At 43.4% G+C, this 17,876-nt stretch overlaps 1 protein-coding gene across 1 annotated transcript in view; it reads left to right on the top strand.

Annotated features, from left to right (window-relative positions):
* Positions 1 to 17,876, top strand: part of immp2l (inner mitochondrial membrane peptidase subunit 2) — a 222,847-nt gene that overhangs the window by 116,337 nt on the left and 88,634 nt on the right. The gene's annotated exons all lie outside the window — the stretch shown is intronic.

Genomic DNA, 17,876 nt, shown 5'->3' on the forward strand with positions numbered 1-17,876 from the left:
ACATTATGAATCATTCGTATCACTTTCTCCTGTAATAAGTTTAGAGGTTTTATAGTTCACTTCAAACAGAATAAAAGAATGACTGACCAAGAAAATTCATCTTTGCTGAAAAAGTGACCGGGTATTTGTCAAGGATCGGTCCTTGGCCCGCTGCGTTTGAGTGCAGATGAGGTAGTCTTATATTTAGCAGCTAAGTAACCCTGTAAAGCTACAGTCACACAAACCGTGTTTGGAGACCAAAAGCTATTGTGACCGTGGGGAGTGAACTTCTCATGGTTTGGGTTTCTTCAAGATGGGAACCAGGCCTGCAACCACTCACAGTTAGCGCCATCTTCAAAGTGACTTTGGTGCATCGAGATGGCGATTAAAACATCAGTAAGTCAGCGTCACTCTGCTGTCAGTTTCCCATTGAAAGGGCTCAACTTAGCTATTACATACAAATCTGTTTGTGCAAAACTGTTGCTGTCTAAATGCAAACCAGACAGAAGCTGCGAGATTTAAAAACAGAAATCTTGATGCAGTCGCTGCTACCTTGTTTTTTTTTACAAAGGAGCCAGAAGTGGAGTCACCTGCTCCAAAGAAACAGACTCAGATTGATTGCGACGTGTTGGTGCATTTATAAATTAGACAGCAATTATTTGCAAACCTTTGTTAATCTGTGATTCGTTGGGGAGAGATTGTTTCCCACCAGGCAACCTGTGCAATCACTGTACAATCAAATGTTCTTGCTGAGAGGTTGGGGGGTTGCACACTCAAATTCTTGGTGACCAATTGGTGACTGCAACTACATGCAATTGGTCACTCACTGAATTCGGTGTGCTATCTTTAGTCTTGTGTGCCTGAGCGTGAGGCAGCGGGAACCCTAAATGCCATCAGTGGTTGCAGACATGACTGTGACCGGCATCTGCACTCAGACACTCGACATTCTCCTGCAACCAGACTGAAAATAATGAATTAAAAGCCTGTTTGTTGGCGTCGTTGTGTCATCTTAATAAATCTAATCTGCATAAACTGGATAGCGAGACGTTCTCTAGTTCTTAGAAAACCTTTGCAGTTGCAGCTTCTCAGCAGAGGGAACTTTTTGCTTCGCCTCGTTTTGTTTCTTGTTGGCTCCTACAGCTTCAGGGTGAACTCCCACCAGGCCCAGTTCCTTGTGAAGTGCCTGAGTCCTCCTGACTCCCGACTGGACCGCGCTCACATCGTGGTTAATGATCCCAGACCGAGCGTGCTTCGGTTCGTCTCGGCATCTCAGCTCCTTTTCCTCTCGCCGCCTTGTTCTCTCTTTCATGCACACTCACACTTTCGAAAGGCGCTCTTGCAGAGTTTAATGAGATTAATGATTTTATGCACTTAGTGGCTTCATTGGAGCTGCTTTTGCGAGCGCTGACACGCTGTCGTCTCTCACGCCTTATAGATTTGTTAGCTGCTTAACAAAGTGGTTTTCGCAGCTGTTACAGAGGAAGAGATCGCACTGCACGTGTACTATACGTGAGCTGTGGCCCAGCGCATGGTGCACGGTGATCAGTCATGACTGGGATGATTTTGCCTCAATATGCTGCTGCGGTTTGAATTATTTTGCACTAAGATGCAAACAAGCTGGTGGAGCATGTCTCTAAGGATCAGTGCTGCTGCTTCGTGGTCAGGGATGTTATGCAAAGAAAGAAGAAAGCCTCCCTCCCTGGTCTCAGCCAGTCTCTCCTGTTGATACCAAACTGGGACTCATGAGTAAATCAGACTCACTGCAGAGGTTTGCTATGATTTCCCTCCTGAGAAGTGTTTCAGAGATCGTCCTCCGAGGACGCTTCATGTCAGACTTCTATCGTTTAGTAAATTCTGTCCTTGCGGTGAAGCTGCGGGTTTCTCTCAGCAAACAAAGCTTGATATATCGATCCTCTGTGCTCGCTTTTGGTCTGCTTGATCCTGCTTTCCAGCGGTTGCACTTTCCACAAAGTGTTTTATAGTCTGTGCACTGTCCCTTTAGAAACCTTCAGTCCACCGAGGCTGAGAGAGCCTCTTTTATTCTTGCAGGCTAAAACACCGAACACACCAACAGCAGGATGTTTCTGGGTCATTCCAGGTGACGTGAGCGTGGAGGGAAAGATGAAATTCTTTTCTTTCTGCAGAGGAACAATAGTAAAAGTTGTGTGATTGTCCAAACACTTGACTATGTGGTGGAGACAGACTTGGAGAACACTGCTCTAAACGCTGAAGAGGCTTAAAGACTGAAATTGTGATTTTCTGTTGATGCACTCTGCTGCTATTTCACACAGCACTTCTTTCTTGTCCACTAAATGCTGAAGTGCTCTAATTGTCGGTTGCGTTCATGTTCGGCTCCTCCATTCTTCTTGTCTGTTTTTCTTATCGCTTTCCTCCCATTGCTGTTTGCAGCAGCAGAGGCCCAATTTCCCCACTGGGATCAATAAACTTTCATCTGTTCTGTGAAAGCTGATGGATTTCTGGTTCAATTCAGTGATATTTTCAGAGTCCGCAGCAGGTTTGTTATGTTTTTTTTTCTAGTTAAATGTCTGGCTGTCCTTGTCAGCATGACTCTTGTCTTTACAGTTTGACGAAATAAGCTAAAGTCACGTTGAATGCCGTGTTGTCACAGAAGGAAATTCTTCTGTGTGATTACTGGGAGGCGCTGTGAGGACAGTTTTTATGTCCTACGCGTCTAAAAGTGATCTTTTTCCTTCAGTTTTCTAACTTCCTCTCCATCACGTTCTCCTCTGGAAGCCGTCTCTTTAAGTTGCTGCCAGAAATCCTTCTTTTCAGACGGCTCTGTGCTTGGAAAAACTGATAGAAGAAGCAGTAGGATGAAGACTCTGTAGGCCTGTGTGTGTGTGTGTGTGTGTGTGTGTGTGTGTGTGTGTGTGTGTGCGCAGCATGCTGGGCAATAATTAAACCCAGAGAGAAATCACGAGTGAGGAAGAAGCGCACTGGTTGTGATGCTGCCAAGGCCTCCTCCTCCTCCTCTTCCTCTTCTTCATCTCGTTCTTCTTGATCCGCCTTCTCCCGAGTTTTTTCTTTTTTTTTTTACTTCTCCCGAGTTTTTTCTCTTTTTTTTCCTCCCTCCTCACATACTGCTGGTCATAAACAGCATTCACATTCTCCACTCTGAGAGTTTCCTATAAAAATCTGGCTCAACCCAAAGTATTTATTTTATTTTTAGGGGAAAGGTTCTGTGCCGTAGACCAGCTCCAAACATCTGTAAACATCTGTACTCAGCTGCAGCAGAAACCTGAGCTACTTCTGTTTGATTATGTGGATCTGATGAGTTTCTGAGCCAACACTTCCTGATCCATGCACGGCACGTTTAACTTTTTGGGTGTACATTTAAAGAAAAGACTGTTTTAGCGTCACTTCCCTCTTTTGCTCCCTTTTCACTAAAACTATGCATGAGTCAAACGTGATTGGTCAGTAGTAGGGATGGGTATTCATTTTCGATTCTGTTTAACGATTCGATTCTTTATCGATTCTTTTTAAAAAGAGAACACTAAGGTTGATTAGCTTAGAACTTTGTTTTATATCTTCTCTTTGAACAAGATAGAAATTTAGGAGTAGCATGGCCTTACAAACCCAGCAGTGAGATGTTAAGAGATCCACAGCCTACGGCTCTTCAATGGGGTGTCACAGGGTCCCCAGGAAAAAACATTGTAAATGTAAAACAATAAAATAAATATTCTTCTGTAGCAATAACAAAGTATAACATAAATTATTCTGTAGCAATTACACAAGAATATCCAGTAATGTCCCTGCCTACAATTAAACACATTCACTTACTGAAAATCATCTGCTGTGGCAAACGGCTGCAAGCCTTTGACCACAAACTGAGTCACTGCTCGCTGACATTCGTCTATCCTGCCTGAAAGGAGACGCTACGGTAGACTGCAGTGAGAACTGCCAGCATCTGAGCCAGACTCTGTCTCATCATGGTCACCTAAACGCACAGTAATGGCAGGTTTTGTAATAAGGCAGATCGCGCTAACATAATCTGCACTGTTAGTTGATTATTTACCTGCCGCATTAACGGGAGAGGACGTGCAAACGTTACCGCTGCTGCTGGGTTGAGATTCACGAGTCCGGAGCGGAATTAAAAACACGACATTCATTTAAGGTCATCGTGTGTTTTGTGAGCAAATGCTTTTGTATATTTGTAGTGTTTCCTCCCTTAAATGAAATATCTACTTTGCAAGTATTGCAAGTTGCCCTGTTGTCATCCGTTCTCGTAAAGTATGACCAAACTTTTGAGCGTTTGAGCCGCCGTGTTTCCTGCCAGGTAAATGACGCTCCGCAACGTGGTGACGTCATTCGGGGCGACTGGAATCGATAAGGGAATCGTTTGCAAAAATGGCAAACAATTCTAAGGAATTGAAACAGTGGGAACCGGGTTTCAGTACCCATCCCTAGTCAGTAGAACTCGGACTGCAAACTGAAATCAGAAAAGACTCTGGTACTAGAACTCGGGTCCTTTTCTGCAGAGATATTTGGGGTTGGTGATGCTGCTAGTAGTAATAGTAGTAATGCTGTTGTTGGTACTTAGTCCTCCAGCAAAGTCCAGCTCCCCCCCCCCCCCCCCCCCCCCATGTCTGCATTAATATCCAGTCCACCTGAGAACTGTCACTCACATTAGACTCACACTGAATAGGCTCCTCCCAGTCATGTGACCTCACATGCACTGTCACATGTTGGATGTGTTTTGTGTCAGACCTCAAAATGATTCTTTTTTGTAACTTTAACAGTAATTTTCCCCTCGCTTTGTCACAATTTAACACCTGGACTGTCGTTCTTATTATTTTGTATAATTATCTTTCTCAGTTTTAATCTCCGATATTCTAATCGGCCCAGCTGGCAGTTTTCGCACCAAATTGTCACCACCTGCTGTTCACCCACAGCCAGAAAGAGATGCAAATGTATAAAAACCGAGTTTTCAAATCCTTGATAATTTCATTACAATGGAAAACGAGATCTCAGAGTGTTCGTCGGAGCCCAGAGGGGATGTGCATGTGATCATCAAAGAGGAGGCGTGTGCGCTATACGGTGACTCGAATTCATCCCTCATGAGGTCACAGTTGGCGCCAAACTCTTTGATCAGGACACCAGACGCCATCAGCTCTCTGCAGGAGAATTTCCACTAAAGAGTGTCTGTGAAATCTGTGATACAATTAAGATGTATTTTTCTGTCAGAAGGTCCAATGACAGATGTTGGTTTCACACAAACCGGCTTAAAGCTCGAGCCTGCCCGTTGATCCGAACTAATTCCAGCCGCAGAACGTTCCTTTCTCCGCTGCTTCCTTTCTCATTCTGCTAAACGTGCGAGCTTTAAGAGTTTAATGCTTTCGTTCTTTTATACATCAGACTCGTAAAGTGTGTTCAGACAGAATGTGAAATGAATTCTGGGGTCGGGCGATTGGATACAAAATCAATGAAAATGTGCAATTAGATACTTATTTGCCTGGGGTGGTGAGAATTGATGCAGATTTGCCCGAGGCTTTGTTGTCTTGAATCTACAGAGATAAGAGATAGGCTGAGGTAAACAGATGCACTCGCCCAAACTGAACATCCAAATCCCTTTGAAGTGTACTATCCTGGTATATGGTCGTATAATAATGCTGGGTACATGCATAACGGCTGTCAGACTGATTTTATGTGTATGTGAACTTCGGGTCTGTGTGTGTGCGTTTTCCCTGAAAAAGGGTCCAGCTCAACTCTAAAGTAGAAGGACTTTATTTAAAGGAGTCTAATTCTGTCTGATAGATTTCAAGCCTCCGCTCAGTGCCTGTCGCTGTTAAACTCGCTGTATTACATTGTTAACAGAACCTCGGTGCTTACTGGCTCATTTTAAGATTAAAAGCCCTCTAGCATTTCAGTGCAGCTAACCCTTTCTCTTCAATGAGGCTTGTATTGTGAAACATTTTCAGGGACATGTTGTGAAAAATTGTTTTCCACAGCAGCTTATTTATTTCTGGGGTCACCCACCAGCAGATTGTCCACTCATTACCGGCTGGTTGGTAAGTGTTTTGTGTAGTGGACGACTCATTTGTGTAGTTTTCAGGGCTTCAGCCAAAGTTTCAGTGGGAAGTGTTTTGAGTGTGGTGTGACCTGGTGTAACTGGTTCATCTATTATTTCTCACCAACACTTTTGCTCGGCTTTCGTTTGTTTGCCAAACTGACTTCTGCAGTGGCTCCTAGAGACAAAGCACATACAAACTCCAAAACACGTACAAACTCCAAAACACGTAAAAACTCCAAAGCACGTACAAACCCCAAAACGGATAAACTCCAAAACACGTAAAAACTCCAAAACACGTACAAACTCCTAAACACGTACAAACTCCAAAACACGTACAAACTCCAAAACACGGACAAACTCCTAAACACGGACAAACTCCAAAACACGTACAAACTCCTAAACACGTACAAACCCCTAAACACGTACAAACTCCTAAACACGTACAAACTCCTAAACACGGACAAACTCCTAAACACGTACAAACCCCTAAACACGTACAAACTCCTAAACACGGACAAACTCCTAAACACGTACAAACCCCTAAACACGTACAAACTCCTAAACACGTACAAACCCCTAAACACGTACAAACTCCTAAACACGTACAAACCCCTAAACACGTACAAACTCCTAAACACGTACAAACCCCTAAACACGTACAAACTCCTAAACACGTACAAACTCCAAAACACGTACAAACTCCTAAACACGTACAAACTCCTAAACACGGACAAACTCCTAAACACGTACAAACTCCTAAACACGGACAAACTCCAAAACACGTACAAACTCCTAAACACGGACAAACTCCAAAACACGGACAAACTCCTAAACACGGACAAACTCCTAAACACGGACAAACTCCAAAACACGTACAAACTCCTAAACACGTACAAACCCCTAAACACGTACAAACTCCTAAACACGTACAAACTCCAAAACACGTACAAACTCCTAAACACGGACAAACTCCAAAACACGGACAAACTCCTAAACACGGACAAACTCCTAAACACGGACAAACTCCAAAACACGTACAAACTCCAAAACACGTACAAACTCCAAAACACGTACAAACTCCTAAACACGTACAAACTCCTAAACACGGACAAACTCCAAAACACGTACAAACTCCAAAACACGTACAAACTCCAAAACACGGACAAACTCCTAAACACGGACAAACTCCAAAACACGTACAAACTCCAAAACACGTACAAACTCCAAAACACGTACAAACTCCTAAACACAACAGAAGTGCTCCAAGACGCTAGGGGGCAGTGTTGAGCTTTTGTTACCTAGTGGCTACACAAGCCAGGAAGTACCAACGACCGGATTTGGTGTGTGGTAGTAACAGGTAAATTAACTTTTTTTTAAAATTATTTGAATATATATTGGAGTGTGGTTGTTCTATCCTTGCAGGTGTTTTCTGCCGGTATCCAACTCCATGTGTTTGCAACAAACTTGCCGTTTATTTTGCAAATCGAGCTCAACACTGCCCCTAGCGTCCTGGAGCACTTCTGTTGTGTTTTCGAGTTTGTCCGTGTTTTGGAGTTTGTACGTGTTTTGGAGTTTGTACGTGTTTTGGAGTTTGTACGTGCTTTGTCTCTAGGGGCCACCGTAGACCTCAGATAGTTGAAGAAACACAATTTCCTCACAGCGCTAGCATAACTTTAGTCATTGCCACTGCAAACCTGCACACACAGACCTGACATAACCATCATAAATATGTCATGAAATCTCTGAAAAGGCTCAAACTTTACTTTGAAAGCAAATAGTTTTCATTTCCAGACAGGTCTGTTTCTTCTATGCAAACCACTAGTGACTACAGCAGCCAGCAGCAGAAACGATTGCACCATCTACCTCATTTTCACCAACTGATCATGGCGTACACACTTTCCTGAAGCTACCAGTGGTTTCCAACCAGTCTCTAGGCCGGTGTTACTGGGCGTTAGGTTTAGGCAGTAAAATTAGTCAGTTGGCAGTTGCTGAGGTGTAGGCAGAAAACCTCGAATTGAAACAGACATTTAAAACGAGTCAAAACTCTTTTATTAACTGGGTTCTGTGATGTCAGCTTAGTAGATGTGGCCGTACTTTAGGAGCTGCTTGTAGCTACAAATGCAGCTTGTTTTCCCGCTGGAGCAGAAGCTGCCTCTGCTTCTATGATGCTTTTAAACAAGGTCTAAAACTAGGAAGCCGATCTCCTAATGACGTTCACGAGAGGCTTCCTCTGATTCAGAGCAATCGCGCTCCATCTCTAACATCTACATGCTCTGTTCGTGTTTTTCTGGAAAGTGTGGGTGAGCCGAGGAGTAGGCTAACTGCTCAGCTCCCCTTTGGGCACCAGGGTTGACAGTTGGAGCCTATTTGTCATTTATGAATTCACAGCTCTGCCGTGTATCGCAGAGGCTGGCCTGTAAAGAGCCTCTCTGAATAAATAAGCTGTCACCCGCTGAAAGAGGGAGAGGGAAGAGTGAAGTCCCGCTTTGTGTGACGAAAACAGTTTTTTGACTCGTGGCAGAACATGAAAGGAAACATACTTCACGTGTTTGCACTCTTCTGAGGGAAAGTAAATCTCTTATTATAGCGCAAAAAAGGTCCAACTTCACATTCCTCCATCAGTTTCAGGTGTTCAACACATTCCAGGAGGGCTTAATCTGCTCTTACAGGATCCTAACCTCTCACCTCTCATTTTTATGAACGCCACAGTCATAGAGCCGAGGACTTGTTCCTTTAAGGTGGGATTTTTTTGCTCAGCTGGAGAGAACCATAATCACAGATTGGAGAACTCTGTGAGCTCCCTTTATTCAGACCACAACCTGCATTTTTTCTGCTCTATTTCCTGCTTCTGTTAGTGCAGAACCTGCTGTCGGTGTTCTCAGATGTTTTTTTATCTTGTTGTGTTGAACATCGCTAAAAAATAGCAACAGACAGAAGACTCCGCTCTTTGATTCAGAGGATCTGTCAGCTATTTGACATCTATTGTTAATGTTTTAGATCGCTGAATCATTCTCTGCTTTCAAGCTCCTCCAGAGCTACAAAAATACCACCTGAGTTGAACAATATATCGTCTGCATTCGGCCAAGAACAGATATTCTCTAAACTGCAAAACTGAGCCAGTTTGACGGAGCGTGTCCTTAGAAGTCGGCTCCAACAACTCCAACTGGTTTATGGTGAAATTTCTCTGCAAAGTGAGTCAGCGCTGTTTGATTGAAACATCAGAGCAGTTGTTGGAGGCAGACATCTGACAGAGACAGATGGTATGATGAGGAAGGTTTCTACAATTAGACCTTAAAAAGATATTAAGCTCATCTCTGAAGGGACTTTCCTGGACTACTGCAAAGGTTTTGTGGATTTCTCTGTCAGTGTCAGTCTGAAGGGAAGTTTCTTGGACTCCTGAGTTTCACTGAAATGTCTGGATGTCTTCAGTCTGTACGTGCAGATTGGATCACACAGAAGACAGGTTTTTATAGCACCTAGCAAACAACAGCTATCGTCATCATCGTCTGTTTGAGTTTGTGGACCGAGTGAGTCTGTTAAGCCTGGATTATCTTTTATTTTTGCTTAAATTTGATGTCCTCCATATCCTTAGACACTTTCAACCTGATACATGGCCACTGTGCGTCTGTTTCAGAGACGGTGTGCGACACGGATGTAGCTTCCAGGTCAGAAAAGGAAGCCAAAGAGTGTCTTAACCTCCTAAGACCTGAACTCTTTCATGACATGCATTTTTAATTTCTCTTTGCTATTTCAGCTGATTGGGACCTGATGAATGTAAAAACAAAGAATTACCTGATTTTTGTTTCTGAGAAAAATGAGATCCACCTATGAGGACTTTCGTTTTAAATTTTGATAGAACAGTGGCAGTGTAATGTCCTCATAAGTGGATATCAGGCCCATGTAGAGCAAAATTTAGTATTTTGGTCTAGACCAGGGGTGGGCAACTCCCGGCCTTGAGGGCCGGTGTCCCTGCAGGTTGAACCAACACAGCTGATTTAAATGGCTAAATTAGCTCCCTAACATGTCCTGAAGTTCTCCAGAGGCCTGGTAACAAACTAATCATGTGATTCAGGTGTGTTGACCCAAGGTGAGATCTAAAACCTGCAGGACACCGGCCCTCGAGGCCTGGAATTGCCCACCCCTGGTCTAGACAGTCCAAAATGTGATGTCCACATATTTGGCGCCGGGTCCTAGGAGGGTAAAACTGCTTTCTCCTTGAAGGCCACCAGATGGCGATAGCTGTGGTTTCAAAAACACAGTAGATGCGTGTGAATCAAAATAGCTCTCTAACTTGACGCTGAGTAAATGCTTTGTTGCTGAGTTCATGGACTCAGTCACACAGATTATTGAATTTTAACTCAATCGATTTTGTAAATCTTGGTCATTATTGGTTAATAAGTCTTGAAGCTTCCAACCAATCTGTTTGTCCTTCCACCATGGCTGACCTGGCTGAGGAAAAGCCTGAGGGCAGCAACCTCATACAGCAGCTTGTCAATCGTAGGTTAGCCCCGCCCTAAATTATTACCCTGGTTCATCAACTTTTACAACGTAATTAGGACCATAACGTACAGTTTATTAGAAAAAGAGTGTTAAAACTAGTGATTGAGGTCATATCAGGGCAGCACTGTTTTCTCCTAGACTGTTATACTAACAGACTTTATTTACAGCCAGAGGAGTCGCCCCCTGCTGGACACCGGAAAGAATTAAGGTTTAAGTTTTTCCCATTGGCTTATTTTTCATGAATACAAGCTGCATCCTCATGTGTCTAAAATCCAAATAAAAAAAGTACAAAGAGGCAGAAGGAAAGGTCAGTAGAGCCGTAGATTAGGACTCTTTAGGGTTTTCTGTGGGTTCTAGTATTTTAGCAGGATTTGAATTTTGCCTAAAATCAAAGGTCAGTATTGACGCCAAAAACAGAAAAAAGTTGTTGGAGTAGAAGGAGGCAGTCTGTTTTTACCACTATCTGGATTTCTTTCTGCTGTTCTTTCCAGACACCATCAATATTTTATTTGTTTACTAGACTGGACAGTGTTGCTCATAAGTGAAACTGGTAGTAAGTCACTGTTAAAATACCGAATTTCAAACGTTTAACATTGTTTCCCCTGATCTGTGATTCTCCTTTTCTTTCTGAGTTTATTTTATTTAAACCCAACCAAACGTTTATCCTCAGCAGGCTGGACGCAGCCTGACACACATGCTGCCTTCACAGTAATAAAGAAACCAAAAGCATCACCAGAAGACGCGAGAGGCATTTCCTGCTTCTGATTAATGGATGATCCAGGTTCTCGTCTCACGTATGACGTACACTCAGCGAGTCTTCATGGTCAGAAAGTTGTTTTATACCAACATCTTTATACGTAGTTTTAGTTTTCTTGTGTCCTTTCCTGTCAGTAAGTCCATGAAGCACAGGAACACCTTTCAGTCCTTTTTACTGTGATGTATGGCTTTGCCCCCTTATATGGTCTCAAAAGGCAAATTGGTCCTGATTGTGAGGCCAGAGCAGAGTGATTCACAAAACCCCCATGAAAAACCAATAAAGGACCAGTTTACCCTGCCCGGTAAATGGGGCACCTCCCCGGAGCCAGGCCTTGGGAGGGAGCTCAAGGGAGAGCGCCTGGTGGCTGGGCCTAAGGCCATTGGGCCCAGTGGCTACGCCCAACAGGGCCTCATGTGGACTCACCACGAGAGGCCCGCCGTCTTGTGGGTTCTCCTTTAGTGATAGGATGAGGAGTTCAGGCATCTAACTAGGATGCCTCCGGGGTGTTTTGGGCGCGTCCAACTGTGACGAGGCCCGGGGGTAGACTCCGAGATTGCATCTCTCAGGGAAGACCTCCGAGTTCCCCTGCGTGAGCTGGAGCTGGTGTCTCGGGACTGGGCGGACTGGGCGTCTCAGCTTTAGAGACTTCAGAGCTGGACCCCCCCCCACACATCTTATCATCTTATCAACAAATCTGTCCTTTTGTAGTTCAGGGTATTTGAGTTACGCGGTTTGGTTGGTCGTAAAGGAGTTTCATACCTGTTTTCATACCTGAACTTTTATACATGATACCAGACTTTTTCTCTTTCAATCAACAAATCCATGACGACAGCTTTGTGCACTTATTATTTTTCTATTTGCTTCCTGGATTGAAAGCTAATTGCAGTTGGTATTTCTTGTGTGTTAGTCACTTTGACCTCCTGCCTGTAGATAATCAATAACTCAGTTTCTGAGCTCGGCTAATGAGGTCAAATGTTACTGCACACTGAGCGATCAATACTAAATAAGCTCGGTGCAACGATATGTTTAGTACAGCAAACAAACATTACTCCTGTTTAAGCACTTTTAAAATTGTCCTTCTTTTTTCCAATACCCCGTTTAAAAGATCATCTGCATTTCTTGCTCAGGTTCAGGTTTTTACCCAAAAACCAAAGTGAAATTGAAAAACCTTCAACAACCTGTTTCCTGCACAGTCACCGGGGAGCTATCGATCACACAGTTAATTGTTACAGTTATCTGATGTTCCTGAACCTCCACCTTAAGGGCACTTAAGTGTCCTTGGAGATAATGGCACGCGTCAGAATCGGTGCTCTGATTTTTTCAGTCACTCTCTCGGGTAATAACCGATAGTTGACCGGATGGGGATAAAGGTGATGGAAAGATTCAGAATGTCAGGCGTCGTATTTTAAAGCAGAGGTGGAAAATAACCGAGCAAGCTTTGTTTCCAGTCGGTCACTCAGTCCATCGTTTTACTGTGATTGGGGAAATATGTTGTTGTATTGAAGACTGAATGCTAAATGGAAGAATATGCTGCTCAAATCCCATCTTGTAGAGTGAGAGGAAGAAATACTCGACTGGTACTGATGTCAATAACCAGGGTGATGTGCAGAGCTGCTGTGACTGCAGAGGGATGAAGCTGATGAGCCGTGGCGTAAAGGCAGTTTTTGAGGCTCGGTTAAGAAGAGCGGTGATGATCGGTGAGCAGCAGTATGGCGTCGTGCAGACAGAGAGCTCGACAGGTGTGATGTTTGCTTTGAGAGTGTGAGCTCAGACAGGAGTCGCTGTGAAACTGTGAGTGAGAGCAGGGAGCAGGTGGAGGTATGAACTGGAGAGGTGGAAGGAGCTGATGTAGTAAAGGTGGAGGACCTGTGGTCCACCATCCAAAGCCGGGGAAGAAGAGAGTGTAGGCAGGGTGGAGTGGACACACACACACACACACACACACACTTCGTCTCAGAATCAACTATCCGCCATCACGTTGCATTGCACGCCGTGCAGGCATTACGTGTTGAAGAAGAAGAATCTGCCCGTCTGTCGCTGCTGCATCACATTTGATTTCTCGGGCTTTGTTCATCAGCTGCTTGGAAGCACAAACACAAACCAACCAGACTTTTCACACACAGAGCGTCATTTATCACGATTTCCTCGTGGTGAGCGTGTGCAGGTTTACATGTAGGTGCATCTGAGTGAGCGGTTGGTGCAGTCTGTCAGCTTTCTCTGCCTGTTTCTGTCTCTGTTTCTGTCCTGTGCTCCTCGGTCAGCCGGTCTCTTTTGTAATATCGCTTCTTTGTGTGTTGTATTAACTTCAGACGGGTTGTGGCCAGCCACCTGATGTGAGCTAGCTGGATGTTCTTTGCCTCTCTGAAAGGACTGTTACAGTGACCTCTGACCTCTGTGTTGGCGGTCTATCCTTCTGATCTTTCGTTTTCTTTTCTTTTTCGTGCTCTTTCATGTCTTTTTCATTTTCCCTCCAACATCATGTTTGGTGTGGTTTCATTCACAGCTGTAGTAGCTCTACATGATGCTGCACTTTCCACTCGCAGCTTGCATGATAACTAAATACAGCACAGCGTGGAGGGGGCGTGTCTACTTTCTGAAGAACAGGAAACACACTGAACTACTGAAGTATTGATCCACTGTGTTATCGATCTGATACGAATGCTTTGGTATCCATGCTGCTGATATTTGGACCAATCTGCTCAAAGTGCAGCATTATACAGAATTTAACCAGTTTAAATGTTGTTAGCTCCGTGCTGTAACCTGTTTGAACTTTCAGAGTATTGCTAATGTCCACTTGAGGCTGGTGGACATTAGAGGAACTGCAGCTTTTGGCACAGTTTGCATTAGCTTTGGTTTTTTAGCCTCAGAGGCTAGCTGCTTTTAACGTGATGTACACAAAACCTGCACTGAGACGTCTGCTACAGTCGGGCAGTTTAGACTAAAGTGAAATGACAGTTTTCTTTGTTCCAGCTCTAATATCCCAGTTCCAGCGTCTGATCCACGTCTTAGTTCATCAGTTTTTAACACGTTGAAATCTGTTTGTTTTTCCTGAAATCATCAACATGACACGTGTTAGCAAATTAAAAGTCGGTCAGCACTCAGAGAGGATTATTACTTTTAGTAGCTGCTGTAGATTTTCGCCTGCATAGTAATATAATTTTAATTTCTATGGTTAAAAACCCGAAAATCTTTAAAAATCTTTGGTCATTAGAAGACAGTCTGGTAGATTTAATTAGTTCTTTCTGCTCTTCTGCAACTGCAGGAAAGCATGGAGTGTGCATTATTAATAACGTGCATTATTTACTGCATATTTCACAGCTCAAATGGGAACATCATGGGGATAAATCTTTCATTAGCACATATAAATGTATACATGTTCCCATCAGCCTATATGCTGTGGCCTCGGAGGATGTTTTCCAAACTTCCCTGGAAGTTTGGAAACATCCTAAAACACATTTTTATATTATGTTAATATATGTTAAATGTATGTTATTATATTAAATATGATTATTAAATATATATTATATATAAATATTTATTATTAAATATATTTAATTATATTAAATATATTAATATATTAATATATTAATTATATTATTAATATCTTAATATTAACATATTTAATATGTATTAATAATACATATTAAATATGTTAATATTTTTATTATAAATGTTTTGTTTTTTCCTTTTTTCTTTTTGTCTTTCGGATTTCAAGGTTGGAGCGTGTGCGTGTCATGAACGCGTGTCTGAGGCCTTACTGTCGATGAGTTTGTTGGAGGTGCGGTGGCCATCTGGCGTCAGACCTCCAGCCAGCGGTGATTTATCTCAACCTCATTTTTATTCTCCTGCGAGGGTTGCAGTAACCTTTGACCCCCGGTCTCTCTATTACCTCCACTCCCTGTATCGGTGTGCCTCTCTCCTCCTGCTCTTCAGAGGCCAGTTACATTTTTTAATATCCCTGCTTAATATTTGGATCCATCCTCCAGCTCCCTGCAGGGGGCTGAGCGCTGAAGCAACAACAAAATCACTGTAATTTTAAGGACACGCTCATAATTTACACAACAGCATAAAAATGGGATTTTTGTTAGTGAACAAGCAGAAGGTACACCATGATATTTATCATAACTTCAAGTCAAAAACCAACGATTAGAAGCTGCTCGGGGAGAAACGGGCCTCAGACGTCAGAGGTGTTCGCTTTCACCATGCTGAGACTTCTTTAATTAGGCATTTTTACTCCAAATGATTGTGGGTGAAAAATACCATGATGGTGGCAGATTAATGCAACTAAAATATGTATGGATGAAAAAAGCAAAAGCCTTGAACCATAACGGTACAAAAGCATAAAAACTGGTAATTTTTCTGCCCTGGGGTAGACTGGATGTCAGTCTGCCCCAGGGCAGCTGTGGCTACAACTGTAGCTGCCTCCACCAGTGTGTGACTGGGTGGATGACTGGGTGTGTAAAGCGCTTTGGGGTCCCTAGGCGGGACTGGTAAAAAGCGCTATACAAATACAGGCCATTTACCATTTAATTAACATATGATTTTTTGTGTGTTTTTTAAACTATATTTATATTTTGCCTTATGTATTATATCAATATATCATATTATATCATTTTTTATTAGAGTTAATAATAATAATAATAATAATAATAATAATAATGGATTGCATTTATATAGCGCTTTTTGAGACCCTCAAAGCGCTTTACATTGCCACTATTCATTCACACACTGGTGGAGGCAGCTACAGTTGTAGCCACAGCTGCCCTGGGACAGACTGACAGAAGCGAGGCTGCCATATCGCGCCATCGGCCCCTCTGGCCAACACCAGTAGGCGGTAGGTGAAGTGTCTTGCCCAAGGACACAACGACCAGGATCGAACCGGCAACCTTCCGGTTACAAGACGAACACACAACTCTTGAGCCACGATCGCCCGTTATGACAGTGAGCCTGTTGCTGCTGTGACTGCAGACTTATATCAAGAAAATGAGATTGAGATGAAAGAAACAGTTTTCTAACTGAATGTTGTTTTACTTTGAAAAGATTTGCTCTCGAGCATCGTAGTATGTCAGCATGTTTTAAACATGTTTGATTTTATTATGCTGAGCTCAGCAGAGCTTATCAGCCTGAGACTGTCACTCAGCAGCTGGTGGGAGATTAAATAAAAAAATCACCCACCTGAGGGATCGAGTTTGACTCAGGAGCACTTTTACCTGGTCAAACTGCTTAGACTCAATTTTGTGTTCAGATGAATTTCCAGAAGCTTTTTCCATTGTGTTTCCAAACTGTAAAGATTTTCTCACGATGAGCCACCCAGAGTGAAGGAGGGGTGTGACAGTGGACAATGATGGGGATCGGGTGAGACGGAGGTCGATGATTGTTGTGGCGACCTGTAAAGGAAGCAGCTGCAGAAGCAGTCAGGTGGCAGAATGAGAGAGCTGAGGCTGTTTCCCAAAGTCTCAGTTACAGGGTTTTATTTAAACAGAGGAGTTTCCCTCTGGACAAAACATCAGCCAACCAGAAGCTTTACACAGACTGCTGTGGCTACCAAGATCGTAAACGTTGCAGTACATCTGGACCTGAAGCTGAGTTTGGACCCGGAAACAGCTGATGACGTCAGACTTACAGGATTGTTTGATGCAAGAATACGTTTTCAGTCTAAAATGCTTCTTGGAGCTACTGAGTTGGTTTTAAATGCTGAAAAATAACAATTCATCTCACTACAAAGTGAAACAGCTAGTTGAACACGGTGGATGATGGGGAGGCAGAAAAGGTGCTGCCAAAGCGTTGGCTTTATGGCTTCATGTACTCTCTCCTCTCCGAGCACTCCACTAGCTCAGTGCTGAGATAAATCACCCTCTTCTGGACTTTGTATAGGCTTAAATTAGCTTTTTCTAAAACCTCACAGCGTTTATTGACAATAGCAGTCTGGCCCGACTCGGCGTGCTGCAGGGTTTTTCTGTGAGTAGATACTTGCAGTGATGAATTCGGGTCATTTTCACCCCAGGACGGCAACCGTTACATTTCAGCTCAGTGTTTGCCAAATGTTTTCTCATCAGGTTCTCAGCATTAAGCCGAGATTGATGACTCTATTTTCTTTTTGCATCGCCTGTCTGGGAAGTGTGGAGACTATCTGTTGAGAGGGAGGGAGGAAAGGCAGGCTTTCTGCCGTTACAGTGCACGCCACTCAGTAGGAGGGGAGGAAATGACTCCAGAGCAGATAGACTCAGGCAAGTCATTAAGTCATCGATCCCTGGAGCATTTAAACAGCAGGCATAATTCACTGCGATCCAGACTCTCCAATTGATCACACAGGTCTGCGGTTACGAAAGGTGACAAATCAAATGGGGATGATGGAGGCGTCTCCTGGTACGCTCGCTCGGCTTGTTCGGTTCCTCTTCTCGTCGACTTGTTTCAGACTCCCACAGCCGGCTCTCCAGGCACCATGGGGACCGTTTGACATTTTTTAACATGAGGTCATTTTAGTGAGTCGCCGCGAGCCACTGATAGCTCAGAGCCTCGTGTGCAACGATGACTTATGGGAAGCCAAAGAGCAGTAGTAGAACAGAGGAAATAATATACGACAAACATAACGTCAACCTCAGTGTTTTC

The sequence above is a fragment of the Neolamprologus multifasciatus genome, chromosome 7 (genome assembly GCF_963576455.1).
Source record: "Neolamprologus multifasciatus chromosome 7, fNeoMul1.2, whole genome shotgun sequence".
In the NCBI taxonomy this organism is placed as follows: domain Eukaryota; kingdom Metazoa; phylum Chordata; class Actinopteri; order Cichliformes; family Cichlidae; genus Neolamprologus; species Neolamprologus multifasciatus.